The sequence below is a fragment of the Phascolarctos cinereus genome, unplaced genomic scaffold, assembly GCF_003287225.1.
Source record: "Phascolarctos cinereus isolate Bilbo 61053 unplaced genomic scaffold, phaCin_HiC Scaffold_9;HRSCAF=440, whole genome shotgun sequence".
Taxonomy (NCBI): domain Eukaryota; kingdom Metazoa; phylum Chordata; class Mammalia; order Diprotodontia; family Phascolarctidae; genus Phascolarctos; species Phascolarctos cinereus.
In genome coordinates this window covers 157,428,211-157,438,031 of record NW_027556402.1, presented here as the reverse complement: position 1 = coordinate 157,438,031, position 9,821 = coordinate 157,428,211, and positions in this window count along the sequence as shown.

The following is a 9,821-nucleotide window of genomic DNA, read 5'->3' as shown; positions in this document are numbered from 1 at the left end:
ATCTTATCTCACCTCACATTTAACGATTTGGGAGTTCAGTGCCTGAAGGAAGGAAAAGAAGGTAAGAAAGAACAGCGGTGGATTACTGTTTGCTACTGTGCATTCCATATCACCAGAGTGTTAGCAGTAAATCCATGGTGAGAATTAACTAAAAGGATTAGTGAGGGTGGAACACAGCTGTGAAAGTGGGCCCACCACAGTTTGAGAATGTTCCCAGTGATTTTTCAGGCATGACAAATCAAGGGATTAGATCACTTAGTTGGGAAGAGCAGCAAATCGAGGAGGTGTCTAATGAGTATCATATATGCGTAATGCTAGCTTATCTATTAGTCGCAGAAACTTTTTAAATCTTTAATTTTGTTATTTATTAGACTCACAATTCTCCTATCTGTCATAAGCCTTAGTTATTCACTCCCAAGAGAGGTGACAGAAGTAACAGTGCAAAGAAGCCTCCCCTTGCATGTGGCTGGAAGACCTACACTACCTAGGAGGGAACCACATGAATAAGAGTTTTCTGCCATTGCTTTGTTACTTTCTTGGTAATTGTTTACTTTCTGGCCTTTTGAAATAAGGAATGATTGTTTTCTTGGTCTTCCATTTTACCCAATTGCAAATGACTGGGAGAGCATAAAAACTAGATTATACATATATAGACTTGGTAATAGTTAACAGCAGCACTACTTACAAGGAAAAGCTGAAAAGAGAAAACACCTTTATGTCCAGCAATTAGGGATTGGTTGAACAAATTGCAGTTAATGGATATAACAAAATTTTATACTTTAAGAAATGACAAATAGGAAGAATTCAAAGAAATATGCATAAAGTAATACAGAGTAAATAATAAATCCAGTCTGAAAGAATAATATATCCACTAATTACATCTTTGTAAAAAGGCAACAAAACTCAGATTAAATATAGTGAACCACCTCTGTTAAAACACACAGCCTTCCTTTTAACAAAGAGTAAACTGGTTGTAATTGTTTGTTTTGCTTGACTTTAGGGAGATGTATACTCCAAGGTTTGTTCATAAAATAATTTTTCTTTCTTTCTTTGGGGGTGAGGCAATTGGGGTTAAGTGACTTGCCCAGGGTCACACAGCTAGTAAGTATCAAGTGTTTGAGGCCAGATTTGAACTCAGGTCCTGCTGACTCCAGGGCAGTACTCTATCCATAAAATAATTTTTAGAAAAGAAAACAAGTCGGTTAAAGCTACAACCTTAGAGTTTCATTCAAGAGTACAACGATGCAACTATTTTCTGCTCAGCAGCTTTCATAAGAGATGTCACCCACAAGATCCATCAATAAAATAGTAAGACCTAAGAAAAGTTAAGAAAAGTGGCCATTTTGTGGAATTCATAACTATAATGCCTTTACACCAAAAATTCTATTTTGCCTTGATCTATTACATACTATTCTAGTTCAATGAAAACAAAAACTTGGCCTTTAAAAGTAATTCACAGGGGGCAGCTAGGCGGCGCAGTGGATAGAGCACCAGCCCTGGAATCAGAAGGACCTGAGTTCAAATTTGACTTCAGACACATAATGCTTACTAGTTGTGTGACTCTGGGGAAGTCACTTAACCCCAATTGCCTCACCAAAAAAAATTAATAATCACAGCAAGCTTTCATATGGTAGCATCAGTATTATATATCAGAGTTCTATGCTATGGGGGCTGAATTAGCTTTTTCTAAGACCCTGCTCCACTGAGGTCAAGCTAATTTCTCCTTAAAGGTATTGCAACTGTCCTTGAGATTTTATTGGCTTTAAGGGGTTGAGAGGCTAACTTGGCTTCCTGGTCACCTAAGGGCATGAAAAAGGGTTCTTCAAATTGGAAGAATGTCCTCAAGTCGCCACTCACTGCCGTGTTGACCAGATATTTCCAAAGACAGGAGAGGCCAGGTCTGCCCAAGCTAAGTACTATATCCTATTTTTTAAAAAAAAATTTTAAATGTTTTCTCAATTTACACATAATTTTTTTTGACATTTCCTTTTTCAAACATTGTGAGTTCCAAATTCTCTCATTCTCTTTCCTTCCTTGAGAAGGCAAGAAACTTAATATAGATTATATATTTGCAGTTATGTAAAACATTTCCATAACAGCCATGTTGCAAAAGAAAATGCAGATCAAAAAATCCAAGAACAATAAAGTAGAAAGGTCGGCTTTTTTCTGCATTCAGACTCCATCAGTTCTTTTGCTGGAGGTGGATAGCATTTTCCATCATGAGTCTTTTGGAATTGTCTTAGATCACTGTATTGCTGAGAAGAGCTAAGTCTGTCAGAGTTAGTAATCACACAATGTTGCTGTTACTGTGTACATGTACAATGGTCTCCTGATTCTGCTCATTTTACTTTGCATTACTTGAAGCAAGTTTTCCCAGGTTTTTCTGAAAGCATACTGTTTGTCATTCCTTATAGCTAAGTGCTATTTGCTATGGCTAAGTAAACCTCCTTTTCTTGCATCACTCATTTCTTTTCCCAATTTTTCTTCGACTTCTGTTATTTGAGTTTTAAAATCCTTTTTAGCTTTTCCAGGAATTCTTTTTGGGCCTGAGACCAATTCACATTTTTCTTTGAGGCTGCGGATGAAGCAGTTTTGACTGTCGTGTCCTCTGAGTTTGTGTTTTGATTTTCCCTGGCAGCATATTAATTTTCTGTAGTTAGGTTCTTTTTCTGCTGTTCATTTTTCCAGCCCATTTCTTGCCTTTTAATTTTCTGTTAAAGTTGAGCTCTACTCCCAAAGTAGGTAGGGGAACTGTCTCAAGCTTCAGGATTTTTGTGCAGCTGTTTTGTGCAACTATTTTCAGAGATAGTTGGGGGTGGGGGAAGCAGTGTCGCTGTAAGTTTCTGGTTCTTCCAAGGTGGTATGAGTTAAGGACAGATATGATTACTACTCTCCTGGCCTATGCTCTGGTTTGTGAGCAATCACAAGCACTCTTCTCTGCCCTGGAACTATGACCAAGGTCTCTGCAACTCTGGGGCCACAAGCTGTACTGTGCTAGTGCTTCTCCTTATGCTGGGACTGTGATGCAGATCCACATATGGGCAGTATAACAGAGTCCTGCAACCAGGGCCACAAAGGGACTCCTGCAATCTTCTGACCAGATATCCAATTTCCTTACTGTGTATGGACTGAGAACTCCAGACGCTGCTGCTGCCAATTCAATTGCCCTTAAGGCCTGCTACTAGTTTGTCAGGCACAATTGCCTTCCCTGGACTTTGCTTCACTCTCACCTCAGTGTCACAGACCTTTTCTGCCAACCTTTTAAGTTGTCTTAGGCTGGAAAATTGTGTCACTGTTTCCTTTTGTGGATTCTACTGCTCCAGAATTCATTTTGAGGTGTTATTTTAAAGTTGTTTGGAAGAGAATGTGGGAAAGCTCAGGTGAGTCCCTGCCATTTCTCCTTCATCTTGGTTCTACCCCCTCCACTCTACCAGTTGTTGAGAAACTATATACATATACCGACAGTTCTCACTTTACGTAAATTTGCATTAGGATGCTGGGCCTGGTTGGGAAGAATCTTTTTCCTATGTGACCCTGGGCAAGTCACTTAACCCTGTTTGCCTCAGTTTCCTCATCTGTAAATAAGTTGGAAAAGGAAACGTCAAACCACTCTAGTATCTTTGCCAAGAAAACCTCAAATTGGGTCACAAAGAGTTGAAGTCAGCTGAAACACCTGAAACAAAAAATGTGTACATGTAGCATCACCCCTTTATAAAATCTTAATTAAAATTGTTTGAGGAAAACTCCCACATTGCCAAAAATTATAGACAGATCTATGCCCATGAGAAGAGACCCAAGGTACAGAGAAGACTGAAATCAGTAATAAATTAGCTACAAAAATAGCTGCCTGATTTGAGGCCTAATCATCCACCAGGTAAGTTGATACAGAGAATAATCTAAGAAAATAGTCACTTCCATAAACTTTTGAGTTTTCAATTTTCTCCCCTTCCCCCTCCCCAAGACAGTGTGCCATCTCATATACGCTCTACATATACATTCATATTAAACATTTTTTTCACATTAGTCATATTGTAAAGAAGCATTGGAACTAAAGGGAGGAGCCACGAGAAAGAAGAAACAAAATAGCTAAAGAAAAAGAGAAAACAGTATACTTCCATCTGCATTCAGACTCCATAGTTCTTTCTCTGGGTGTGGATAGCATTTTTCATCATGAGTCTTTTGGAGTTGTCTTAGATCCTTGCATTTCTGAGAAGGGCTAAGTCTATCAAAGTTAGTCATTGCACAACGTGGCTGTTAACTGTGTACAATGTTCTGGTTCTGCTCACTTCACTCAGCATCAATTCATATAAGTCCAAAATATTTTTTAAAATAATAAAGTACCCCTTAAAGAGATGAAGAACAACTTAAAAGGAGAGATGTTCATGTACCAAAATTTGTTCAACTATTCCTCAGTAATCAATTTGTTTCCAATTCTTTGCTATAATAAAAAGTGCTGCTATAAATATTGTAGTGTGTAGAAACTTTTTTTTTTAGTATTAATGGTCTCGCAGCAGGGGGCTGCCTTCTTTGGCTGAGGTTTTGGTGCCTTTGTTAGAAGGAACCAGCAGAGGCTGACTTCAGAAAAACCTGGTTAGACTTATATGGTCTGATGCTGAGTGAAGTGAGCAGAACCCAGAGGACTTTGTATACGATAGCAGCCACGTTATGCAATGACTAAGAATGTTAAACTGAACCCTTCTCAGCATTATGAGGATCTAAGACATCTCCAGAGGCCTCGGGATGGAAAATGCTGTCCACATCCAAAGAAAGAACTATGGAAGTTGAATCGCTCTCACTTATTTTTACCCTAAGTTGATTTTTGTTTCATCTTTCTGATGGTTCCTCCTATTGGTTTTAATTTTTACTTACAACTTCACTAATGTGAAAATATGTTTAATGGGTATGTAAATGTAAAGCCTATGTCAGATTGCCGTCTTGGGGGAGGGTGGGGGGGGGAGAAAAAGGGAGAAAAAAATTTCAACTCAAAAGCATATGGAAAAAAAAATTTAAAAAAAATAAAATAAAAAAAAAGTAGATGAACCCCCCCCCCAAAAAAAAGAAGGAACCAGCAGGGTTGGGATCACATGCCCAAGCTAAAAACGATACAGGATGCATGATATCTTGAGCATGACAAATTCTATGAGCTCTTTGTTCAGGCACAGACCTCGTTGTTACCAGAGGTCTTTAAATCCCAAGGTCACCTCATGTCCTGGCTAGCCTTTTGAACTCAGACGATACCAAGGCTTCCATAGCTGACCCTACTCTGGTGCAGGTGTACACATCTCTTGCCTCAGGCCTTTTTGCTTCTTCATATTTCACGCTTACTACTCTAGCAACTCATCCTCCTGCCCCTATGTGACCAACCCTTTGCTATTGGAGCACAATTGCTTCACAATTGGAGAGGGTCTTCCATTTGCTTGCCGCTGTCATGCCTTCCGCAGTCTTACAGAAGAGACCTATAGGGAAGCACATTATTCTTCAGTCATCATCAGTCATTACTTGTTAAGCTGAAAAAAGTTTGAATAGAATGTGATGTTTCAAATCACTTTGAATTTGTATATTTCTAGTTGATAGGTCTCCCAGGGTGTACATATTTGCATAGACGACCAACATATTCAGGGGAAGTTAGCATCCAAATCCTTAGAGGTTTTTTTTCATCCTAGAGCATAGATTAATTTTTTGGTGGTTGTTGTTATGGATCCCCTTGCAGTCTGGTGAATGTTTTCAAATGAATCCCAAGTTAAGAACTCTTGTCCCAGAGGCTTTAAAATCTTTGGCTAGAGAACAAAATCAGAGGAAAGCTCCCAAGTTCCCTGCCTCTGATCATTTTATCTTTATGACTAAGCTTAAAGAGACATAAATAATTACAAGTGGCAGGAACACATGATTGTTTAAGTCCTCAAATGCTTGATTGGGGGTAGAAAAAAGTCACTTTATAAGACTCCCAACTCCCCACTCACGTTTCCAATTATTTAAAACATGAATTTACTCATTGTACAGTAAAAGTACACCTTTCCAAAAGTTAAATTCAAGCTGCTTTAGCAGCAGAGCTTTCCTTTACTACAGCCTTTTTAAAACTGTATTTAGACTTCTAATAAAAAAGAAAGTGCTAAAGGATTTCTCACCGCCCCTTCGGTAAACTATTCCATTCCCACATAAGAAGCTTATGCATATAGTGACTCATCAACATGCCTGGAAGCTCTTTGGTGGTTATCAGTTTTCCAAAGTTTCCTCCCTTTATTGCATCCTTCAGCAAAGCCCCTGGAATTCCCATTTCTTCCTCAAAGCCCTTTCCAGTTAATAGGAATCAAGGGAGTGATTTCTCCCAGTTTCAACATCACTTTGTCTGAGCCTGATTTAGGTATTCAATTCATTTCATAGAGCACTCAGCAAAACACAATAATAAATAAAGCACTTTTTTTTTTAAAAAGAAAGCATTTTAAAAGTTTGATTATTACCAATGACAACGTGAAGGTTTTAAGGATTAAATAGAAAAGCAGCAATAATCCTTTATAGAGGGTGGTAACTGATCTTTTGGGCTCATTCCCACTGGCCATCTGCTGCTCTGCCAGGTTTTAACTCCACAGAACAAGATGCCCCTCCCAGATTAAGGTTATTACCTCTGATCTCTACACCAGACTGCTGAGTCACACTTTGATTAACACCGTTTCCCCGGGCCATCTTTCCTGTCAGATTACAGGCTGGAGAGTGGAGTAACAAAATCCTCCCAAGGCATTCCTTTAGAGGGAAGAAATTAGACTTAGCTCACTCCACTTTGCATCTGCTGCTCAGCTTGTTTTCATCTCCTGGGAACAAAATGCCCCTGGTTTCCTCAACCCCGCTGCCCCTTGGCTTTCCCGATTCCTTGTATGTGTTGCTTCCCCTCTTAGACTGTAATCTTGAGGACAGGGACTGTCTTTTTATTATCTGTACAGTCAGTGCTTAGCACATAGTAGGTGCCTAATAAGCTATTAAAGGATTGGGTTGAGTTGATTAAATAAGTGAGCTCTTCTCACCAAGATGGTCTCCAGAATGGTGAGACACTGCCCAGTTCCCACCCACCTACCTAGGCCAGTAGAAACCTGCAATTCATACCAGACCAAACAACAAAAAAGAAATCCAATGAGAGCCACAGTGAATTCTTATCCCAGAACTGCATAAGGTTATTATGAAGCACATAGGCAAGAAGAAAGAGGACTCCCAGCAAAGCCATTGGCCATGCAAACAAGCCAGTAGGCCTCTCAGTGAAAGCAGAGATGAATCATTCTTCCAATGTAACCTGTAGGGCTTCATCCCAAGGCAAGAGAATGGAAAACTCAGAGGAAAGGGGTGGTGGTGGTGGTGGTGGGATCAAAAATCCCCAGCATTGTGGAACAACCCACAGGAGACAGGAAAGATGCTGGAAATGCAGGGAGCAGAAGCAACCACTATGGTAGATCAGTGATTACACCAGGGCAGCCCAAAGGCTCAGGTGTCCTTATCACCGTCCTAAGATGTCACAGAGAGTCCTGATGATCCAAGGCTCTGAACCTAAAAAATCCAGGTGGACCCAATAGTGGGAGTATAAATAAGTCAGTCCAGAAGCACAGGAGAGAGTAAACATTGCTGCTAATGCCACCCACGAGTACAGCAGAGGGCAAAACCTGGCCCTGACAAAGCTCCAATTCAGGAACTAAACCTCAAGAAATGAATAAATCAAAGAAAACATCGGTATAAACATTTTTTTGGAGGTTTCTAGAGGGAGTAACATAACAACATAACAGACTCATTGAAAAAACTATAAGAACTACATGAATCTCTAGGGGAAAAAAAGATAAAAAAAAAAGAAATAAAAGGACAGGTTGAAATAACTGGAATAGTAGTAAACATTATCCAAGTAACAGACTCCTTGAAAACTAGAAGAGACCGAACAGAAATAAATTACTACATGAGACAGAAAGATTAAAACAAAATGAAATGACAAAATATCTAATATTAATAACATCTAAAAAAACAGGTAAAGTATTTAAAGAACCATTAGACTCCCTAAAAACCGTGATTTAAAAAAAAATCCTAGACTCTAAATCAAAAAATAAATGAAGACTGTCAAGATCTCTTAAAACCAAAGGGCAAGGTGAAGATAAGAGTTCACCAACCATTTCCTAAAAGAAACCCCTATGGCAAAGAATTGGAAGCAATGCCCATCAACTGAGGAATGGCTGAACAAATTATGGTAGGTACTGTAAAAAATGAAGGGGACTATTTCAGAAAAACCTGGTAAGACATGTATGAACTGAAGCAAAGTAAAGTGAACACAACCAGAACAATTTATGCAATAATAGCAAAATTATAAAGACAATCAATTCTGAAGGACTTAGGAACTCTGAACAATGCAATAACCAACCATAATTCCAAAGCACTGGTGATGAAACATGCTATCCATTTCCAGGCTGATGGATTAACTGATGCATGCCATAATCTTATTCCCTTTTTTTTTTTGGTGTGTCTAATACAAACATTTGTTTTCATGAGTATACATATTTGTAATGGGTTTTGTTTTTCTTGCCTTCATAATGGGTGGAGCAGGGGCAGATAGGAGGGAAAAAATCTGAACTGAAAATAAAATAAAATGGAATTTTAAAAAAATCAAAGAAACCTCAAAAGGCAAAATTGCAGGAATATCATAGCCAAAATTCAGCTTTCATGACAAAAAAAAATGCTGCAAGTATCTAGAAGGAAGGATGTACCAAGGAAATAAGTCAAGATCCCATAAGATCTGGCAGGATTTACTATGAATGAAAGAGATCTTGGAATACAATATTCCAATAGGTAAAAGAGAGAGTTTTACAAATCAAAAATTTACCCTCAAGAACCAAGTATAATTTTACAGGGGAAAAAGTGAACCTTAACAGAATAGAGGCCTTTCAAATATTTCTGATACCAAGACCAGAAACTAAGCAGCAACTTTGAAATTCAAATAGAAGAGTCAAGAAGAATCTACTTAACTTAAAATTAAATTTACTTAATAAGACAATATGACAACATATCAATATTCTAAGAGTGAGAGGAAACAAGCATTCCTTGGAAAAGTTAATGTCCTTAAAGGGTTGAAGGGAATTTAAATTAGAAAAACAGAAGACTTGGAGGTAGATTATTAATGTTCCAAAAGTTTTAACAGGGAAAAGAGAATGTCAGATGTGAGAAAAGTATACAAATATGAAGGAAAAGGTGGCAGGAAGAGCATCAGATGAACCTCACTCTTGTCTGAAACATACAAAGGATTAAACACACCCACCCTCATGTACGTGCACACCGTTTAGTGTAAAGAATACATTAAACTCAACAGGGAAACAAGCAGACATAAAGATGGCAGGGTTCAGGGGAAGTATAATACTGCAGACAGAACAATCACAAGCAAAACAAAACTTTCTGATGCTGAAGAAGGGATAAAATGGAAAAGCAAAGATTGGGAGACAGCTGAACAAATTGTGGTATAAAAAAATGACAAGAGACAATTTCAGAGAAATACTAGGTAGTATGAACTAATGCAGAACAATTTGTTCAAAGACAATACTTAAATAAGCACAATTTTAAAAGATGTTTAAGCTCTGGTCAATCCAATGATCAACCACAGAGGGTCTATGATGAAGCATGTTACCTGCCTCTCTCTTGATGGAGAAGGGATGGATTTAAAAGGGAGGAAGACAGCTACAATTTTTGGAAATGATATCTTGCAGATTGGTTTTGAACTGATTATATGGAGTGGGGAATGGTAACAGGAAGGCAAAAAAAAGGCAGGGGGGTGGGGGTGACAACTGGAACATTCTTTAAAATGCAAAGAA